The sequence below is a fragment of the Schistocerca gregaria genome, chromosome 2, assembly GCF_023897955.1.
Source record: "Schistocerca gregaria isolate iqSchGreg1 chromosome 2, iqSchGreg1.2, whole genome shotgun sequence".
Classification (NCBI taxonomy): domain Eukaryota; kingdom Metazoa; phylum Arthropoda; class Insecta; order Orthoptera; family Acrididae; genus Schistocerca; species Schistocerca gregaria.
Genome location: NC_064921.1, coordinates 853,759,813 through 853,777,547, shown reverse-complemented (window position 1 = coordinate 853,777,547; position 17,735 = coordinate 853,759,813). Strand labels below are relative to the sequence as shown.

The 17,735-nt window shown below is 43.1% G+C and overlaps 1 protein-coding gene across 2 annotated transcripts in view; it reads right to left on the bottom strand.

Moving 5' to 3' along the window:
- Positions 1-17,735, bottom strand: part of LOC126335220 (uncharacterized) — a 494,861-nt gene that overhangs the window by 415,754 nt on the left and 61,372 nt on the right. The window lies entirely within an intron of this gene.

The window sequence follows — 17,735 nt, the reverse complement described above, 5'->3', positions numbered from 1 at the left end:
TGAGAAATTCATGTCGCGTAATCAACTCAAAATTGACGGTATGCGTTCTCTGAGAACTTCATAAAGCAAATAATTCGGAAACTTAAATAGAAATATTGTCGCAGAAGAAGCTGTGTAGCACAGTCACCGTGGTGTAGTGCTTACGATACTAGACTGTTGCATGGAGGGTCGTGTGTTCAAAACTAGAACAATGTCATTTAGAAGAAGGTGTAATTAGATGAAAGCCGAACACTAACTTCACTTAACGAAGGTTTATTCAGCACTTGCACATACAAGAGCGCGGAGCGAACTGCCTCCGGCCAGAACATGTACGGTATATATACAGTTAGAGAACATTCCAGTACAATGATATTCGACATTTGTGGATACTCCAAGAATTTACTCGAACCGAATGCATAAATTAGAATTTTACAGCTAAGGTGAGTTTTTACCCCCCAAGACCATCCAAGCAACAGTCCAGCTGACCACACCACGGTGGCTGCGCTAACCAGTTTCTTCTGCGACAAAATATTGAATATACAGGATGTTTCAAAAAAGAACGGTATATTTGAAACGGCAATAAAAACTAAACGAGCAGCGATAGAAATACACCGTTTGTTGCAATATGCTTGGGACAACAGTACATTTTCAGGCGGACAAACTTTCGAAATTACAGTATTTACAATTTTCAACAACAGATGGCGCTGCAAGTGATGTGAAAGATATAGAAGACAACGCAGCCTGTGGGTCCGCCATTCTGTACGTCGTCTTTCTGCTGTAAGCGTGTGCTGTTCACAACATGTAAGTGTGCTGTGGACAACATGGTTTATTCCTTAGAACAGAGGATTTTTCTGGTGTTGGAATTCCACCGCCTAGAACACAGTGTTGTTGCAACAAGACGAAGTTTTAAAAGGAGGTTTAATGTAACCAATGGACCGAAAAGCGATACAATAAAGGATCTGTTTGAAAAATTTCAACGGACTGGGAATGTGACGGGTGAACGTGCTGTAAAGGTAGGGCGACCGCGTACGGCAACCACAGAGGGCAACGCACAGCTAGTGCAGCAGGTGATCCAACAGCGGCCTCGGGTTTCCGTTCGCCGTGTTGCAACTGCGGTCCAAATGACGCCGACTTCCACGTATCGTCTCATGCGCCAGAGTTTACACCTCTATCCATACAAAATTCAAACGCGGCAACCCCTCAAGCCGCTACCATTGCTGCACGAGAGACATTCGCTAACGATATAGTGCACAGGATTGTTGACGGCGATATGCATGTGGGCAGCATTTGGTTTACTGACGAAGCTTATTTTTACCTGGACGGCTTCGTCAATAAACAGAACTGGCGCATATGGGGAACCGAAAAGCCCCTGTTTGCAGTCCCATCGTCCCTGCATCCTCAAAAAGTACTGGTCTGGGCCGCCATTTCTTCCAAAGGAATCATTGACCCATTTTTCAGATCCGAAACGATTACTGCATCACGCTATCTGGACATTCTTCGTGAATTTGTGGCGGTACAAACTGCCTTAGACGACACTGCGATCACCTCGTGGTTTATGCAAGATGGTGCCCGGCCACATCGCACGGCCGACGTCTTTAATTTCCTGAATGAATATTTCGATGATCGTGTGATTGCTTTGGGCTATCCGAAACATACAGTAGGCGGCGTGGATTGGCCTCCCTATTCGCCAGACATTAACTCCTGTGACTTCTTTCTGCGGGGACACTTGAAAGACCAGGTGTACCGCCAGAATCCAGAAACAATTGAACAGCCGAAGCAGTACATCTCATCTGCATGTGAAGCCATTCCGCCAGACACGTTGTCAAAGGTTTCGGGTAATTTCATTCAGAGACTGCGCCATATCATTGCTACACATGGTGGATATGTGGAAAATTTCGTACTATAGAGTTTCCCAGACCGCAGCGCCATCTGTTGTTGACAATTGTAACTACTGTAATTTTGAAAGTTTGTCTGCCTGAAAATGTACTGTTGTCCCAAGTATATTGCAACAAACGGTGTATTTCTATCACAGCTCGTTTAGTTTGTATTGCCGTTTCAAATATACCGGTCATTTTTGAAACACCCTGTATTTACAACGAACACCGCAGACCTCTTTGATGACGTCCACACCGAAAGTGTGTGACACGACAGTCGTTTGTTGTCATTTGGAGAGAGAGGAGTTTGATCGCGGGTCGTAGTTTAAAAGGGCGCGCGCACGGCGGTCAGTGAGGTCGGCTCAGGCAGGCGGCAGATCGCTCCACGTGGACCTGTCAGTTTCAAACGGCTGGCGGTTACGTGACGTCACGCGCGCTCACCCCTTTCCAACACATGGCTTCAATGCTTTATCCACATTTGCGTTGGTTACATGCAAACCCAAATTAGTGCGACAAAGTACGATACGGCAAATGGGAGATGAGTTTGAGACGAATCAGCCGAGATGCTGATACAATTTTTATATCAAAGTATGTTAAATAAACAAATCTGCAACATGTGCAGTGTACTGGATAATTTATAACTTTCGAAGCAATGCAGCTGCAGAGTAGAACGAGTGCTCATTTAAAAACTCAACGACTCACATAACTTGTATACTTTCCAACTCTTAACTTGTAAAACACCAGTTTTATTAATTTGTTGCTAATAATTAATTAAAACAAATAATACAAGACAGGTACACAAACAGCAACATAGTGTATGCTAGCTGGTGTCATTATACACATTTCAACATGATTAGTTTGTGATATTTGTAATTATTCTGATACGTTGTCTTAAAAAAAAATGGCTCTGAGTACTATGCGTCTTAACTTCTGAGGTCATCAGCCACCTAGAATTTAGAACTAATTAAACCTAACTAACCTAAGGGCATCACGCACATCCATGCCCGAGGCAGGATTCGAACCTGCGACCGTAGCGGTCACGCGGTTCCAGACTGAAGCGCCTAGAACCGCGCGCCCACACCAGCCGGCTACGTTGTCTTCGTTTATAAATAATTTTGCATAGTTTTGTCGATATTTGCTTCCCCTTCCTATCTACGTAAATACTGATCAGCGCATCAGAAAGATCGCTTCAAATCCGTAAGGAAAGCGGTGCCCTATGTAGAATTGTAGTATTGACATCTTCAACTTTTATAGTCCTGTCTTCCTTAGTTGCGTGTAATATTACGGTATATTGATAATTTTTACTTATGGACCGTCTGACGGTCAGACGGTCCATAAGTAAAAATTATCAATATCCCGTAACTGTAGTATTGTTTAGTGGCACAAATGGACAAAATCTATTTCCACGATCTGCAAAGATAATTGCAAAACATTAAAGCATTAATTCTGGCCAAACTACTGCAACTACATATTTGCGTAGTGTATGATTTTTGATGAGAATCTGCGCGCGCATATAATAGTGCAAGCAAAATTAAGATTGCTCGTCCATTTAAAAAGTTATGGAAAGAAGTGTGATCAATGGAAAGCAGTTACGTGACGTAGCTTGGGGAATTTCGGATCGAGGGTATTTACATGGAGCTGACACAAAGCCCCAACACAGAGCTCTGCGCGCTTATGCTGACGCCGGACTTCTTCGATGCTACACTTTGGTGATAGTTGTTGCGGTTACAGAAGTGTCGAACTTAGCCGAATTTCGCGTGCGCGCGCAAACGGTAGATAGAATTTTTCGCGAAGAATCCGGACTTAACGATATTTTCGGTGTATAACACGCTAGGAACTTCTGTTTTTCACGTGTTTGTCTTTTCGTGATGGTTTTTGTAAGCAAAAGGGACTCTGATGCAAAATCGTAGCTGTTGCTGTTTCCATACTAGTGCCGCCACACTTAGCCGCTGAAACGTTACTGTGGGACCGTATTTTTGAGCATTTCGAACTGTTTTTGGTGATACTTACGGAACTTACTTTCTGATAGGGTCAGGTTGGACTCTAATCACTTTCACCATGTTTAGGGGATTGATCCTGAAACGGTACCACTGGACTTTAACTGTGTTTAAACCAGTCGGGACTTTGAATATTCTGTGGCATCCGACACTTATGAATTCGCACTAGTGCAGACTGAACTTCAGGCCATTGGTATTAGGCCGTCTTTCAGCGAACTGATCGATTTGATAGATATCAATCGATGTTCTTCAGCATTCAACAACTTTCTCTAAAATTTATGCCGTGTTCAGCATGACTATTGGGGACTCGAGCTATAATTAAAAGTCGGCCGGGGTGTACGAGCGGTTCTAGGCGCTACAGCCTTGAACCGCGCGACCGCTACGGTCGCAGGTTCGAATCCTGCCTCGGGCATGGATGTGTGTGACGTCCTTAGGTTAGTTAGGTTTAAGTAGATCTAAGTTCTAGGGGACTGATGACCTCAGCAGTTAAGTCCCATAGTGCTCAGAGCCAAGAGCCACCTGAATAATTAAAACGGAACGGAACAGCTTCGAAGATACCACTAGTTGACAAAAACTTGTGAAATTTTAAGGAACTTAACAAATTCATTCGATTCATTATTTGAATTCAGCAGTTTGGAACGTACCCTGGTTAACATTTGTTCGTGTCCGTCAGCAGCATCAAGAGTACTTTATTTGTGCAGTTTAACAGAAATGTGTGAAATCTTGTGGGATCTAACTGCTAAGGTCATCAGTCGCCGCCCGCATCTCGTGGTCGTGTGGTAGTGTTCTCGCTTTCCACGCCCGGGTTCCCGGGTTCGATTCCCGGCGAGGTCAGGGATTTTCTCTGCCTCGTGGTGGCTGGGTGTTGTGTGATGTCCTTAGGTTAGTTAGGTTTAAGTAGTTCTAAGTTCTAGGGGACTGATGACCTAAGATGTTAAGTTCCATAGTGCTCAGAGCCATTTGAACCATCAGTCCCCAAGCTTACACACTACTTAACCTAAATTATCCTAAGGACAAACGCACACACCAACGCCCGAGGGAGGACTCGGACCTCCGCCGGGACCAGCCGCACAGTCCATGACTGCAGCGCAACTGACCGCTCGGCTAATCCCGCGCCGCTGCAGTTTAACAGCTGGTAAGCGCGGGTGTCTGGCGGTAGAAAGGTTAGGGGGATCATCCTCTAGTTAGACGAAGAGAGGTAGCGAACAGGAGCATTTGCAACTCCATTACATCCCGTCGACCGTAGCAAGTGGTGTCAGTAACCACGGGGTACTTGCAGCAACAATAATTACCAATGTACAAAAGGCAACTTAAATTAGTAGGACGATTGAAATGTTGAGCAAAGTACTTAAAGAGGCAGTAGTGACTTATTTAAATTTGGAACTCGAAACATGTAGGTCTGAAGAGGGGCACGTACAAGAATTGTGGCTCAGGTTTAGAAAAATAGTTAACCATGCGCTTGCATGAAATAAAATAAATATGTTAGTAGTAGGTGAAAAATAAAGTGAAGGGCTTTCAGATTGTATACCGATTTTGAGGTTTCCTCTCTATTTTAACCATTATCTACCGTAGATACCCGGGCAACAAACGTCCCCAGTAGCTGAATGAAACATGCGTCACACCCGTCTACAAAGAATGGTAGCAGAAGTGATCCACAAAGCTACTGTCCAATATACTTGACATCCCATTGTTGTACAATATTAGAACATATGCAGAGCTGAAACGTAATGAGGTACCTCGAGCAGAATGACCTCCTCCATGCCTGCCAGCATGAATTCGAGAAACTCTGATCATGTGAAACCTGACTCTCATTTTTCTCACATTACGTATAGGAGTGCTACGCCGGCCGTTTTATTGGCTAACGTAAGTCTCTTTCGATGATGACAATAACTGGCTCCATTGATTTTTGGGAGCGGTTCAAATTCTGGCACTTTGTTACGAATGGGTCAGAAGTTTAATGGCTCTGCGCACTATTGGACTTAACGTCTGTGGTCATCAGTCCCCTAGAACGTAGAACTACTTAAACCTAACTAACCTAAGGACATCACACACATCCATGCCCGAGGCAGGATTCGAACCTGCGACCATAGCGTTCACGCGGTTCCAGACTGCAGCGCCTAGAACCGCACGGCCACACTGGCCGGCGGTCAGACGTTAATAACTAGGATTTTAATGCCTCGCCTGTAGGGAGCATTTCTTTGAACTCCTACAGCTATCGTTATTTGAACTGGATGGACTGTTCCCTAATCTAAAAATACCGTTGTGTGCGACCCTCACAGCAGCCTCCGATGTGTTGCGAACAAATGACCCTTCCAGGGTCAGTCCTGAAGCCCATGGCACAAGTCTAGGAAGTCGTAGCCTTGCATGGTACAGAACCTTCGAAGTATTGTGCTAGGTGGCGCAGTGGTCAGCACACTGGACCCGCATTCGGGAGTCCGCAACTCGTGGTTTAGTGGCTAGCGTTGCTACCTCTGGATCATGGGATCCCGGGTTCGATTCCCGGCCGGGGTGGGGATTTTCTCTGTCCGGGGACTGGGTGTGTGTTCATTTCATCATCATCATCACCCCAATCGCGACAGTGGCTAGATTGGACTGTGAAAAAATTGGGACTTTGTTGGGCACTGATGACCGCGCAGTTGAGCGCCCCACAAACCAAACATCATCATCATCATCGCATTCAGGAGGACGATTGTTCAAATCAGCATCCGACCATCTTGATTTAAGTTTTCCGTGATTTTCCTAAATCGCTTCAGGAAAATGCTGGGATGGTTCCTTTGACAGGGCGTGGCCGATTTTCTTCCCCATCCTCCCCTAATCCGATGGGACCAATGGCCTCGCTGTTTGGTTCCCTCCCCCAAATCAACCAGTCAACCGACCAACCTTCGAAGTCTCTGGCTCAAGCTATCCACTCGATTGAGAACGAGGGGAGCACGATCAGTTCCGGGGACAAAATATTGAGCTTCGTTGAAACTCCACGATACAGCCTGCTCTTCTTAATCTACTCTGCCTGTCGCTAGAATGGTCCAAGTATGACCACGGAGTCCAGACGACAGGCACCATTTGTTCCAACATGCGCCGCAGTCCACAGTCGGTTGCGTTCTGTTCCCCCAATGCCTGTAGCGATAGCCGCTTCTGTATGTTGAATAAAGACCCCAGGTATAACCATTATCCCCGTAATGTCCTAACTGCTGACGATTAATTGTTCTCTGCCATTTTCCGTTTGCACCTAGTTGACATAGGACACAGCAGATTTCCCAGCACGTAAGGTGCGTCTCACTAGCTCAGTTTCGGTTTCAGTGGAAGACAGTACCTCCGAACTTGTGGGTTACGGTGATGGGCGTAGTACTCTAAGTTCTCCCTCGTCAATGTACAATGCGCCTAGGCCAACATAAGATATAAAATACGCAGAATACTGCGATGTATGCCGGCGGAAAGGCCTATTGCTGTTAGATTACACAACTTGTAATCAATCACTGAAATTATCACCCACTGAATAACAGTCTGCGTCCGGAATGATTTTAAGCGGAAGGACAAAAAGAAGTAATTACAGGAACGTCAAACAGCAGGCTGAGAAACAATGGAAGTGTCATCCAGTAAAAACATTCGCTTGCAGAACGCTTAATGTGAAGACTGGTTTGCTTGTCAGTCTGGGACTTTGGCCAGCAGGATTACTGCAGGTGGTAGAGAAGATTCAAAGGAAAGCTACAAGTGTCGTCACGAGTCTTTTTATTAAGGGCCAAGAGTCAAGGATATGCTCATCAACCTCCAACAACAGACGCTATAAGAGAGACGTTGAACACCATAGTGTGTTTACTGGAAAAATTCAGTGACCGTACACTCCACATATATTTCGCTAACAGGAGAGATGTGAATTGATAGTGAAGCACAAAGCACTCTCCGTTACTCATCGTGCGAAGACGTACAACCAGTTACCTTCCTTTTCCGTGTGCAGCTCAGCTGTTTCTGTCTCTGGTGATCGTGATGTCGGCGCGGCACCATGTCCCTCCATTCTCGTTTTTACGACCCACAGTAGAAAGCTGAGGGCTGTGGGTATGAGAACACCTGTGTTAGGCAGCCCGTTAACGTAACCTCTGCCAGGTGCACAACGGCGGGCTCGTCGAAGGGACCGTTAAACGCGACCGCCCTTGAGTTCCCAAACTGTCTTACTTTCCTCAATTAAGAATTATATGTTTCTCCCTGCTGGAAAATACTCTGCTGTTTGTTGGAATTGCCTCATTTGTACGGAGCAGAATTTCCTTAGTGAAAACCACACCGTAGATCCGGCAGTTTACCAACGACGGCGCTCCTTATGTCGTCACATCCAGCGATCTCAATGCTATCTTAACTTCGTTCTCAGTAGCAGGCCACACGGGGATAAAAAAATGTCTGAAGGCAGATTAATTAAAATTTAGATCTTTGTCGACGGGCCAACGGCCTTACCTCAGTGGTAACACCGGTTGCCGTCAGGTCACCGAAGTGCTGTCGGGCTTGCGTAGCACTTGGATGGGTGACCGTCCAGGTCTGCCGAGTGCTGTTGGGAAGTGGGATTCACTCAGCCCTTGTGAGGCGAATTGAGAAGCTACTTGATTGAGAAGTAGTGGCTCCGATCACGAAAACTGATAACACCTGGGAGGGTGGTGTGTTGACCGCAAGCCGCTCCACATCCGCGTTCAGTATCAACAGAGGATGACATGGCGATCGGTCGGTACCGATGGACCTTCCGAGGTCTGTTTGGAGGGAGTTTAGTTTAGCTCTGTCTAAACCGAGATCAAGCTCGGACATGGGAGGATAACAGCAGTTTCCAATTCAAGGGAACCATCCTAGCGCTTATCTCCACTTGGTTGGGGAAACATCGGAAAAGTACAGCTGCACGAGGATCTGATAGGTAGTCCTCCCGAATGCGGGTCCAGTCTCTTAATTCCTGGGCAGGTGGTTCATTCTACGCTGTGGTTAAGCCATTTCTCGGCGATGTCCTTTCTCTAGATAGTCCTAACCAGTAACAAAAAAAAAGAAGAATAAGGAACCTTTCCGAATAGACTCTGAAGGCCCAACGGTGGCGACTGACCGCTGCTTCATCCTCAGCCCTTAGGCGTCACCGGATGCTGACACGGAGGAACGTGTGGTCAGCAAACCGCTCTCCCGGCCGTTTTCGTCATCGGTGCCGCTACTTCTCAGTCAAGTAGCTCCTCAGTTGGTCTCCAAGGTCTGAGTAGACCCCTTTGACAACGGCAAGTGGCAGATCCGAACGATGAGCCCTCCAAGTGTGAACCTAGCCCCACAGCGCTGAACTTAGGCGATCTGACGGGAATCGGTGTTACCCCTACGGCAAGGCCGTTCGCCCTAACCAGTAACACCACCCCGATTCTTTAACTCAGTCGCGTCAAATGACGAGCTGTAGTCACCAAAGTTTGCTATGTCATTTTTAAACCGTATGATGAAGTCAGATCGTAAATGGAACCTCGGGTACGAGAATGCACGGTAAAAAAAAAAAAAAAAAAAAAAAAAAAAAAAAAAAAAAAAAAGGCTCTGAGCACTATGGGACTTAACATCGATGGTCATCAGTCCCCTAGAACTTAGAACTACTTAAACCTAACAAACCTAAGGACATCACACAACACCCAGCCATCACGAGGCAAAGAAAATCCCTTACCCCGCCGGGAACCGAACCCGGGAACCCGGGCATGGTACGCGAGAACGCTACCACACGACCACGAGATGCGGGCAGAATGCACGGTGTTCATTTCGTATCTACCAGATGCCTATTAAGTGTATTCTAAAACGAATCATAGACCATGTTTGTCACGTGGTAGCAGGTAACTATACTAATATATAAGGAAAGTTGTAGTTTAAAGTTTTACCAAATATCGAAAAGTTCTTACTCAGTTTACTTCAAATTTTTGAACTAAGAAACGTTTACTCTAAGACTTGTTCGGATCGAAAAAGGCGACACATTTTTCTAATGTAATGGTATATAAATACAGGGTGACAAATATTGAACTATATGAAAAAGTAAATTAGTTACGAACGAGTTACGAACTACGACGTGTACACACTTTATTCAACATGAGAACGTCACTGCAGATATTCGGATTTAGGTTGTGACATGTTCGATATGCCTGCTATCATTGGCGATGATGAGGCGCAGATGAATAGCTAAATTTCACATGTCCCGCTGAAGTGTCGGAAAATCAGTGCTGTCGATGACCTCGTGAATGGCCGTTTTCAGCTCACAAATGGTTTTGGGGTTATTGCTGTACACCTTGTCTTTAATATAGCCCCACAAAAAGGAGTCTCATGTGTTCAGACCCGGAGAATATGGCGGCCAATCGAGGCCCAGGCCAGTGGCCTCTGGATACCCCAGAGCCAGAATGGGGTTCCCAAAGTGCTCCTCCAGATCACTCTCCTGCTTCGCTGGGGCGAGCTCCGTCTAGCGTGAACCACATCTAGTCTAAATTAGGGTAACTTTGGGTAAAGAGGATGAAATCATCTTCCAAAATCTTCACGGAATATCGCAGCAGTTACTTCGTGACTGGACACTGCACACGATACGGTCACCCGTTGAGTATGAAGAGACTTCTCGATCGCGAAATGCGGATTCTCAGTCCCCCAAATGCGCCAATTTTGCTTACTGACGAACCCATCCTAATGAAAGTAGGCTTCGACGCTAAACCACGCACACTAATTCCTACTGTGCCCCGTGGCCAACAGTGCAGTTTGAACGTCCTAACGCAAACCGTTCAGAAGTTATGACGATTTTATTTCATACAGTTCAATAATTGTCACCCTATATACATGTATACTATGTAAAAAGAAAACGTCTTAGCAAAATTCTCGGAAAGTTCTTAACCGACTTAGTTAAAATTGTAATAAATGTTCGGCCAGATACAGACTACATATTTCGATATATATGGTATACGCATGTATCTAATACACAAAAAGGATTTTTTTCGCAATTCTCTAATAAAGTTTCGGACAGATTTGTACATATAAAAGGAAAACGTTGTTAGCGAAAATCTCAAAAAATTCTTGATCGTTTTACTTGGTCCCAGCTCATGGTTGTCTAGTGGCTAGCCTCTGGATCACAGGCTCCCGGGCTCGATTCCCCTCTGGGTTGGAGATTTTCTCTGCCCAGGGAGTGGGTTTTACTGTTGCGTCATCATTTCATCGTCATCATCACCATTCGTGACAGTGGCTCGATTGGTTTGTGTAAAAACTGAGACTTTGTACGGGCGCTGATGACCGCGCAGTTGAGCGCCCCACAAATCAAGCATCATCACAGTTTTACTTCAGATTGTTACATGATACTCTACTGCCTTCAGGAGTACATAGGCTGTATACTTTTGTAAACAACAATGTAATGATTTTAGGTTAAAACCGATTGAAAGAAGGAAAATGTTATGCTGTGAACTTATATAACACGGCGTTTAAATCATTAGACAAATTGTTTCTTCCACATATATTCTTTCTCCTAAAATGTGATTTTCAACCAAATTTGTACACGCAACAGTGTGATGTTTTGTTTTCTTCCTTGCTAACAGTTTTAAGACTAAAGAGGAAAGGCTTATCGATTTACGATTAGAATACTACTACGATATGTGAATCATCTAAAACTTTGCGATTCTGCACGTCCACAAATGAAAACTATGAAAACTACTGTCAGTGAAGACCCTTAATGATCTCAACCGATTTCATCATTCATTTTAAGTGGCTTCATTTTACAATCAGGTTTCCGTTTGCAGTAACAATATACAAGGATGGGTCAGCGAGAATGGATGAGAAGATAGAGATGGGTATGGGGAGGGGTAGAAACAAGACAGAGAGGGGATATGAAGAGATGGGCAGAGAGAGATGTGATGAGGAAACTGTGAGAGGTTGGAGGGAGGAGGAGGAGATAGACAGTGACGGGGAGAAGGAGGAGGAGGTGGAGTAGACGGACAAAGAGGGGGAAAAGAGGAGGTGGACAGAAAGTGGAGGGAGAAGGACATTAGGACGTAAATACAATTCCCTTATATACGTAGCAATTTCGAAGCATTGCAGGTTAGGTAGTTAATAGACAAGTGAAAAAAAGAATCCGATTGGTAGCGTGTATCTTCAAGACCAGATGACAGCTCTCTTGCAGCGCACAGTGATACAGATTTTTTTATATTCTTCATTAGGGTTATGTTCACACACGATCAGAGGAAAGAAAAATAAAATCTGATATACCGACTTCAGGACCAACTTGCACAGCAAGTGCTAGAAATAGCACAGAATTCTACAGCTATACCTACATGGATACTCAGCAAATCACACTTAAGTGCCTGGCAGTGGGTTCATCGAACTACCTTCATAATAATTCTCTATTACTCCAGTCACAAACAGCGCGCGGAAAAAATGAACACTTACATCTTTCCGTGCGAGCTCTGATTTCCCTTATTGTATGATGATGATCGTTTCTCCATATGTAGGTCGGCGTCAAGAAAATCTTTTCGCATTTGGAAATTTTATGAGAACATTCTGCCTCAACGAAAAACACCTTTGTTTTAATGATATCCAACCCAAATTCTGTATCATGGCAGTAATAATGTCTCCCCTGTTTCGTGGTAATACAAAACGTGCTGCCCTTCTTTGAACTTTCTCGATGTACTCCGTTAATCTTATCTGATAAGGAACCCAGATCGCATAGTAGTATTCCAAAAGAGAACGGACAAGCGTAATGTATTTCAGTTTCTTTAGTAGATCTGTTATATTTTCTGAGTGTTCTGCCAATAAAACGCAGTCTTTGGTTTGTCTTGCCCCACAACATTTTCTGTGTGTTCTTTCCAGTTTAAGTTATTTCTAATTGTAATTCCTCGAATTTTAGTTGAATTTACGGCCTTTAGATTTGACTAATTCATCGTGTAGCCGAAGTTTAACGGATTCCTTTTAGCAGTCAAATGGATGACCTCACACATTTCATTATTTAGGATCTATTGACAATTTTCGTACCGCACAGGTATCTTTCCTAAATCGTTTTCCAGTTTGTTTTGATCTTCTGATGACTTTGCTAGACGATAAACGACAGCGTCATCTGCCAACAACCTAGACGGCTCTTCAGATTGTCTCCTAAATCGTTCATATAGATAAGGAAGAGCAGAAGGCCTATAACACTACCTTGGGGAACGCCAGCAATCACTTTTATTTTACTTGATGACTTTCCGGTAATTACTACGAACTGTGACCTCTCTGACCTTTGTTCTCTCGCGACGATCAGCGAGTACCACCACTATAAGACTTCAGGCAAAAACACGAGGCCATTTCCCAACGCACTCGCCCTCTGCTGATAAAAAAAATGTCACGAAAAGGTGCGTTGTGCGCTACTCAAGAGGAAATGAAGTGAAGGTGCACTGTCGCATGGTAGTGTAAGAAGAACGGTGTTGCTCTGAATTTAGAAGACTGTTTTGAGGTCTACCATACCCTAAAATCACGCTAACTCATGCAAAAAAAAAAAACAACAGCTGTATTAGCTGATATGTATTAAATCTGATTTTGAGCAACCGGTAGAGTATTTAAATAAGATCACATTGCTTTAAAGGAGGGAATTCAGCACTTTATACTTACCGCCCACTTCTGTATCTCTGTAAGTAGCAAAACTTTTATAACTCTACGGTAATGATGATTTATAATATAGGGAAGTCTCCTTATAAAAAATTATAGAGCAGAGTTACAGCAAGTTCAAGCATATAGTGACAATTACTTACCACACTGCTTATGTCAAAACTGTATGAAAACCTTATGAAAATGTTTTTAAAACTCCTACCTCCTACCGCCTACCGCTCACCATGAAAGCCGGAACGTCCATTAGGAATCAGGTTGACTACTAGTGGGTTAAATAATCGAACTCCAATCTATACAACATCTATTTCACACATTTTAATGTTTATGACTCCGTACCTTCTGAACCATGTGTCGTACAATGGTACAACTTTGGAGGTGCGTTGAGTAGTCTATGTTTACTCTGTCTGCAAAATATGTTGCAAACAGAGTTAGTAATAAAGAAATAACGAATTAAAACGTCATGCCTGTTGCAGCAGATTTACTGTATGACCAACGAAAATCTTGTAAGAGATAAACTTTCTTACTTTCATCATTTTGGGGGTGGTGTCAGCGAGAAAAATATTCGACAAGGCTTGAAATTATATAAAACTTTATTGGAAGTCGCTGTTGCTCTCATTTTCAAATTTTAAACGAATGTAATTTAGGTAATTTGCGCGCCGAGAGTTATCCTGCCTCCAGACATAGAGTATACACTATTTCTAACTTTAATATTTGAATTATTGCGTAAAATCTTCAGCGTAAGATTTTACCTATTAATGAGTAAATTAAGACAGCATTTTAAATTTTTAAATTCTGTTTCTGTCAGGCCCATCAGACGGTTGCGCACGCAACTGAAGCAGCCTGCCAGATAAAAAAAATAGTGTTAGTTGCTTTCATGGCGTAGGTGCTAGGGCAGGAGGCTGCTCAGTTGTTTCCGCTGGTTCGATCCTTGTTGTTGTTTCATGTCAAACCTCTGTATCGCTTTCCCGTTCGGTTTTAGGAAACCAAACCCTTCACGTTTGGGAACACCGGCTCTAACAGGCTGCTTGAACCTGCACATGCAGCGAACTGATTGCTAACTTCAATACTAATTTAATCGCAACGGCGCCACGTGTTGAATTTTTTCTCAAAAATTATTTCTCAGCACAACATACACAGCAACGCGCTTACAACCTTTTCACACTGTTTCTGACCATCATCTGTAGAACGTGCACACTGCGATTCATCGAAGACTCTAAGGTGGCTTCTTGAAGGGCCGATTCAAATCATTTCAGTTTACTGCCACAAATTTTAGACCTGTTGTCTAGAAACTCTAAACAGGCTATACATATCCCATGCTCAAGTGACACACAATGTATCACAGTTATAAATTATGTTAACAGACACCACTGTTAATATTAATGTAGAAATAAAACAGAATATTGATAATATAACCAAATAAACAGAACATAAAATAAAAGGAATTTAATTTAGTTTCTAAGTGAATAACTTCTAGCTTATATTACTAGATTTGTTACTGGTAGCTTATGAAGAAATCGTGGTTTGCCGACTAATTATACCTATACCTACTCGTAGGCCTAATTTTGGTACACTATTCTACTTCGCCCAGACTGGTATGTGCGCGTCTCGGCAATCCTCGAGTCTAAGCCGTCCTATTGGGTGGCTGGTGCACTTTTTTTATACTTCGTATCTTTTTACACGCATTGACCATTCTCTATAATGGAGGAAACGCTTCTTGTAATCTGTTGACGAATTTTGACATATGGGGCGTCCACTGAATCCAATACATTGAAAGACGAGAAGCTTCTTTTTGTATATTAACTGTAGTCCATAAATTCTGCTCACTTATGGTTGTTTGCAGATCGCCGTCTAATTGTCAGTATTCTCTCTCTACCTGTAAACAGGGGCAGCTGAAAACAACATGTAAAGCGGAACCTTCCTCTCCACATTCACACACTAGTGCGTCACTACACCACACTCGATGAAGACGTGTGGGATGTGGGCCACGATCTGTTAATAGCCAGCAGGGGCAATGTCGCGCAAACTGACTGTTCCTAATGTTTGGGAATATGCTGTATGCTGCCCCAGTCAGAGTGCATTCATCTAACTTCCCGGTTTGTAAGTGTTTTTTTATATTTTTTATCGGTAATATAAGCTTTTATGGTCTCGCACATAGGATCATATTGTTTACTTCCCAACAAAACCGCTGTCCTGTAACGTACCACGATATCTATTGCACCCTGTGAACTGTTAATCACTACTGGCTACTTCAGCTGTGGTTCCGTCGTAGGAGATAGATCGTATCTAAACACACACTCCGCAAGTCACTGTATAGAGCGTTGTGGAAGTTGCTTTATATCAGTACCAGAGATATTTTGTTCTTCTCCATGCATGTTTGGCACGAACGAAAAGGGTCTGCTTATATCTTTCTAATGCGTCCTAATCTCTCTTCTCTAGATCCTTAGATACAGGATGGATTCAGCAGAATTGTCGCACACTATTCCTCGTGTACCAGCTGCCTAAATTTCTACCACAGTATCGCCTTCGTTCCAAAGATGCCCCGAGGATCTCTGTTACACTTTAATACGCGCCTTCCTTTCTTGATACTGACATTAGCAGCACGCCTCAGAATTCTTACGGTGGATACCGTCTTGGCTACTAATAAGGGTTCTAAACATAGCGCTATATTTGGTCACAAAGGCGTCATGTATGGTATTTCCCGTACAGCTGCACTGCAGTTTCCCAGAACCCTTCCGACAAATCTAAGACGTCAGTAAGCCTCCCCTACTAGTGACTGTACGTGTCCGCTGCATTTCATATCGCATAGTGGTACCACCCACTAAATGTTTTAACGGCAACACACTTAGCAACACGTCGGATAAGGTCCGCAGACCGAGACTTCCAGACGAGCACGGTCCAGACTTCCACACGACTTCCCTGAACCTCAAATTCGCTGGATCGCATATGATTTTCTGTGGTAACACGAAGACCATTCAGATAGTATTGCCTCTTATTTTTAGAGTTTTTTTTATTTTAGAACAAAAGTGTATAGACGAACTGAGGGTAATATGGAACAGTTGGGCAGTTTCTCATCTCTCCAAGCAGGAGTCGCGTGATCCATTTCAAAATGTTACCGCTATGGTCTGTAGTGAGTCCAGTTGGTCTCTAGACATCGTGAACTTCGGCGCAGATAAATTGTTTCCGTAGTCTGACAAATGTTTTCAAAAACATGCAATAATTATTGAAAAATCTACACTAAGGATTAAACTATGCAGTTTATTACGTAAAATATTAATAGATAGTTATGTATTGCTTGGTTTTTGGCTGTGGTTGCTGTTGTTTGTGTTGTTATGTCGTGAAGTCCAAGATGGCGTGTCGTATTCCACAAAACCCACATAGAGAGTGCTGGTGCCGAGAACGAAGAATAGATATGTAACTTATGCAAATTGATGAATGTAAAACGAATCACCTGCACTACATAAATTTATAGTTGTTTTAGAACTTTGTTGTGAATTTAATGAATGTAACATATTTGTTATCGAATAAAATTACGTTTTCCGTTGCTGATAAATATTTCTTTTAAGAGTTTACATTAAGAGCAGTTCCAGGCCATAATGATGGTACATAAATTATGTTTTTCCCAAATTTGCATGATTATCTGTTTTCCGACCATTCTATTTTTTTAAAGTTTTTTCGGTGGTAATTTTAAAAAAAATTATTAAGAGAAATACAAATTCTTATTGCCAAATAGCTTACCTAAGAATAAGTTCAATTTGAAGATACAACCACAAAAATAAATGGTATTCCAGAACACCCGAACTTCATCTACATAGTATAACAGCTGCAACATTCACTATTAATTTTTTTTTCAGTACGATTACCATCATTGTTTACTGGTTTTTTCCAGTCTTGAAACAGGAGCATGTGTACCTGTGCCAAAAAATCTTGGTCCTGCTTCGTCAGCCAGTGGCAGAGAGGATTTTTCAGTTTCCACATTTTCAAGGGCTGTATGATCAATGGGGCAAAATCTGCCAGCCAATTTTCGCAGTTTGGCAAATGCCGAAGTCACTGGTGTGTATGGTCTTGCACTGCTGTGGAAAAGAAAATTATCCGCTATATCTTTTAATGAGCGAACTCGCTGAAGACACGCCTTCAACTTCTTGAGAATTTTTTACATACTGGGTGAAATTTTTTTATTGTTTACTTGTTGCTACCTTATACAAATCATCTGCCATCTAGTTCCTAAAGCAGGTCGTATATTCACAATTTGAAATTTTGCACGCACCCAGTGTGAAACCTAATTGATATTTCTTATTTGTAACAGAGATTA